Raw genomic sequence first — 5542 nt, 5'->3', positions numbered from 1 at the left:
ACTCCTGAATCAGAATGTTCTAAACTTTCCCATTAGGCCATTTTGAACAGGACAATCACGGTGCTTGATCTGGTACGAAACATGCTGCAGGAGAATTCTGTATGCGTTTTTTGTGCATGTGTATTGAGGTGGAAAATTTTTTGAATTACCTTCACATCTGGCCTTTGAAGTCCTCCCTGGGAAGGGAATGTATGTTTGAAGGGAGAGTTTGATAAAGAAGCAGTGGGGAGCCGGACTGTCCCCTCCACCCAGGGCCTCATTGCATGAGATAAGGAAAGGCATTTATGCCTGACTTTGGAGAGGCTTGGGAGAAAGGAAAAAAAACAGAGAGGGAGAGGGACGACAGGAACCAGGAGATGTGTGAGGGTGAAGTGCAGTAGGGGGAGAAGTGGTCTTGGGGCCAGTGCAGGGAGCCACCCCAGGGGGTGGCGAACAGGATACAGAAGAGCAGGGGTGTATGGTGAGGGTTTTTAGGGGTTCATGGTACAGGGAGAAGTGAGGAAACTAACTTCCTGTGACTGCACCTTGCACCCCCCACATCTTCAGCAAAGTAACTAATCTCAGATATGGTATGTTAAGAATTTTTTTTCCTAAAAGGGCTAAATTTTTTACTTAGGTTGACGTAGTGCAGAGCAATGACTGTACTCAAAGAACCTTATCTCGGAGAGGCCAGGACATAAGGATTTCTGTGCCTTGACGATTTACAGAAATCTTGGAGGACGTTTAGACTTCCACAGGCCATGGTGATATGCATTCTGCTTAACTGTTACCCAACACTCCTGACGCAGACAGGCCTCAACTGATCTGTGGGTTACCTGAGCATGTACGTGGGCCAGGTCTGCCCTAGCTCCCGACCCATGTATCCTTCCTCAGTTTCCTGCTCTTTCTCTCTCCTTGGCCTCTGCATGTGTCCTAAGGGCCCAGCTCTTCTCCAGGTGCCTGGAAAGAGCTGGAGATTTACGTTGATCCAGCTTGACAGGCTAGGGCTCCACCTAAAATCAATCCCAGTGCTCATACATTCCCAACTTCATGCCCCAGTGTTGAGAAGTGGAATTTATCTTTTTTTTCTTCTTCTTCTCAGATCCTAGGGCCTTCTTTTCTCCCCCACTCTGAGGGTCTCAGGACTCCCAATTGGCCTCCACTTTGGAATCCAGCCCTAAGTTCATCCTCTGTTCTCCTGTCTACTGGTTTCCTTCTCTGAGTGAGGAGCTTGGGCCCTGGGTTTGGATATGATAGGAACTTACTATTTGACTTTTTTGGGTACTATTTACTCTCTGGCCCTTGTCTGCCTCACCTTCCAAATACTGACCATGAACTTAGCAGGTGTGTACATGAGTTACACAGGCTCCTCAGCCACATGGGCTGATCTCAGGAATCAACTGGTCTCTGCAGGGGCTGTGAAGGTGTGGATTCCAGCCAGGCTGGGGCAGAGTGACTGCTGGGCTCCATAAGTGGTAAGGAGTGGCCATGGGGCAAAAGACAGGCACAGGCACAGCATCTGGGTCTGCAATACTCAGGCAACTGAATGTGCAAAGCCAAACAATTGGTGCCTGGGGCTGGGGAACAGGGTCCAGCCCCTCTGTGACCAGTACAGACAGGGACTCAGAACCCAAGCAGAGAGGACCTGGGTTCAGGATAAGACTCAGCTTTCAGGGGGCCCTAGGAAGTCAGGCTGAAGGAGACTGAGGCTGAAAGTCAAGTGCAGGCACTGAGTCAGCACAGCTGGCAAGCTGTGGCTAGGAGACCCGTGGGGATTCGTTCTGGCTTACTGGTTTTCTGAGATAAAAGTAACAAGATTATGTTGGGCAACGGCTCAGCTGGTGCAGATGATCTTGCTTAGGTCCTCGCTTTTCTACTCAAGCCTATGCTAGCATGAGGCTAAACCTTAGCCAAGACCGGGCCAAGACCAGGGAAGAGAGCCTATGGTATGCAGAGCCTCGGGCCCGGCAGGAGGGCGGGGGAGCACCCTGGGGAGGACAAGCATAGCCCGTTCACACTCCTCAGAGGAACCAGGCCAGCGCCCACGTGGACTGGCCCCTTCATGTCACCAGTGCTGGGTTGTTCTTTGATCAGAACACAAATACATCTGGGGTTCACGCCATGTGGTAGAGAAACCACAGTGACCGGCACACAGTAGGCCCTCAGCCAGTGTTGGTAAAATGAACGCAAGCTGACAGGGAAGAGTGAGGACTGGGAGAAAGTGTGGATTAGCAGTGACCCTTGAAAACAGGCCTCTCTCCACATGCTCCTCCACTAACCACCGAGCCTCAACCTTTACCCTACAAGTAGAAAAATAATTCTCAAAGCACATTTTCAAATTATAGATTGCCAGAGCTAGGGAGATGTTCCTACCCTTGACCCAGTCATCCTGCTCTTGGGATTATCACAAGGAAATAATTCAACAACACTACCAGCCAAGTGTACAAAGGTATTTATGACAGCATCATCCGAGGCAGCAGAAAAATGGAAACAGCTCATGTGTCCAATAATAAGGGGCAGATCGAGTACATCTTGGTCCGCTTACTCACTGGGACATTCTTCAGCCAGCAAAATGGTCACTGTGAAGATTAGGTACTAAACACTGGAAATGCACAGTAAATAATTTAATAAAAAATACACAAAATGCTATATACGTTATTAGTGCTAATATGTTGGGCGTGCTTCATCATCTCAACCGGTTCTTTTTTCTAAGTTCTGCCAGTGTGGTTAAGTTCCACAAGGAATACACAAGTAACCAGAATGTTTCAAGTTGCCCATGGCTGTTCTGATTTGAAAGATGACAGAGACTGGAATTCCGGAGAAGATGGCAGGAGTGGGCAGCACAGTTCAGGAATCTGCTTGAACTGCCGGCCAGCAACTGATCAAACGGAAGACCTAGGGACGACACCGACAGCAGACCAGGGGCCCCAGCGACCAACCATGCGGCGTGGGTATCTGTGAGGGAGAGAGCAGAGAGAAGCACAGGGCATTGGCAGGATCTGAGAAATGAGGCGGAGACTTCCGACCTGGTGAAAAGCTGGGGTTCGGCGTGAGAGCAGCTGCGAACACTCACTACGGGGAGCTCGCCTCAATAGCGGATGAGGACACAGGGCGTGTGGTGAGGCTTAGAGGGCTGCGGCACCGCCAGCCTTTTTGAACAGGAACTCTCGGAACGGAGTCGCCTGCGGTGTGCCGTTCGAAGACGGGATCCGCACGCACGGAGAAGAAGCTTCCAGGAGAGGAATCGGAACTGAGTGAGAAAAGGACAAAGGAAACCTCAGAAAGCGAAGGCTCCTGTGAGAGCGGGGCAGGGGGAAAGAGCAGGAAAATGATTTCAAGCAATTTTCTTATTTTGGACTGCAGACCAGGGCTGCTGGATGCTGCACAAGACAACAGAGGAGCGAGCTCGGTGAGATTATAAAAGCTATTTGAACAAAATAAAAAACCCTGAAACGCATACTAACATAACCGCCAGCAAAGCGCCAATGTAAGATCTTGTATGATTGGCTGGCGCCGCGGCTCACTAGGCTAATCCTCCGCCTTGCGGCGCCAGCACACCAGGTTCTAGTCCAGATTCTGTCCCGGTTGCCCCTCTTCCAGGCCAGCTCTCTGCTGTGGCCAGGGAGTGCAGTGGAGGATGGCCCAGGTGCTTGGGCCCTGCATCCACGTGGGAGACCAGGTGCCTGGCTCCTGCCATCGGATCAGCGCGGTGCGCCGGCCACGGCGGCCATTGGAGGGTGAACCAACGGCAAAGGAAGACCTTTCTCTCTCTCTCTCACTGTCCACTCTGCCTGTCAAAAAAAAAAAAAAAAAAAAAAAAAAAAAGATTCTTGTATGAGGAAAAGGAATAGTTGTGTTACCACACAGCAACAGATCATGAAAGCGTGTAGGTCAGGGAGGTGTGCGAGGAAAGCCAAGCGCCTCACACCATACGGCATCAATCAGAATTAGAACAACAGGAGGACAGTTAGAAGTGGGAGAAAAAGTCATTTTAGAAATGAAGACTAAATTAGGAGAAAATACAAGGGGAAAACACAACTGTTAATACCTTAAATAAATAGAAGATGAAAAGAATTTTTTATTTTTATTTTTTAAAAACATTTATTTATTTATTTGAAAGGCAGAGATACAGAAAGAAAGGAGGGGGGAGAGAGAAATCTTCTAGTCGCTGGCTCACTCCCCAAATGGCTACAAAGACTGAGGCTGAGCCAGGACAAAGCTAGGAGCTAGGAGCTTCTTCCAAATCTCTCATGTGGGTGCAGGGGCCCAAGCACTTGGGTTCTTTTCCATTGCTTTCCCAGGTGCATTAGCAGGGAGCTGGATCAGAAGTGGAGCAGCTATGGCATAATTGGTACCTCTTTTTTTTTTTTTTAGATCTCTATTTACTTATTTGAAAGGCAGGGTTACAGAGAAGCAGAGAGAGAGAGAGAGAGAGAGAGAGAGAGAGAGGTCTTCCATCCATTGGTTCAGTCTCCAAATGGCTGCAAAGGCTGGAGCTGAGACAATCTAAAGTCAGGAGCCAAGAGCTTCCTCCAGGCCTCTCACATGGGTGCAGGGGCCCAAGGACTTGGACCATCTTCCATTGCTTTCCTAGGCCATAGCAGGGAGCTGGATTGGAAGTGGAGCAGCCAGGACTTGAACCGGCACCCATATGGGATGCTGGCACTGCAGGTGGCAGCTTTACCCACTATGCCACAGTGCCGGCCCCAGAGACATCACAGCACCAGCCCCAAGAATTTTTTAAAATGACCTTTTGATCCCAGAATATTTTTAGATTTATATAAAAAGCTACAAAGAGAGGCCGGTGCTGTGGCATGGCAGGTAAAGTCACCATTTGTAGTGCCAGCATCCCATATGGGTGTTGGTTTGAGTCCTGGCTGCTCCACTTCCAATCCAGCTCTTTGCTATGGCCTGGGAAAACAGTAGAAGATGTCATTGGTCCCCTGTACCTGTGTGGGAGACCCAGAAGTTCCTGGCTCCTGGCTTTGGACCATCTCAGCCCTTGATATTGCGGCCAATTGGGGAGTGAGCCAGCGGATGGAAGACCTCTCTCCCTTTCTCTGCCTCTGCCTCTCTGTAACTCTGCCTTTCAAATAAATAAATAATAATAAAAAAGCTACAAAAAAACTACCATATAACCTTCACCTAGCTTACCTTAACCATGGTGCAATGGCCAAAACCAAGAAATTAAAGTTGTATAATGTTTTTTAAAAAAGTATTTCTGGGGCTGGCGCCATGGCTCATTTGGTTAATCCTCCACCTGCGGTGCTGACATCCTATATAGGCACTGGGTTCTAGTCCTGGTTGCTCCTCTTCCAATCCAGCTCTCTGCTGTGGCCCAGGAGGGCAGTGGAAGATGGCCCCAGTGCTTGGGCTCCTGCACCTGCATGGGAGACCAGGAAGAAGCACCTATCTCCTGGCTTCGGATCGGCGCAGCGCCGGCTGTGGTGACCATTTGGGGAGTGAACCAACGGAAGGAAGACCTTTCTCTCTGTCTCTCTCTCTCCCTCACTATCTGTAAATCTACCTGTTGAATAAATTAAAATAAAACAAAAACAAAAAA

This window comes from Oryctolagus cuniculus, chromosome 1 (assembly GCF_051225735.1).
Source record: "Oryctolagus cuniculus isolate XC-2025 breed Fujian yellow rabbit chromosome 1, ASM5122573v1, whole genome shotgun sequence".
Taxonomy (NCBI): domain Eukaryota; kingdom Metazoa; phylum Chordata; class Mammalia; order Lagomorpha; family Leporidae; genus Oryctolagus; species Oryctolagus cuniculus.
This window is presented reverse-complemented; position numbering follows the sequence as displayed.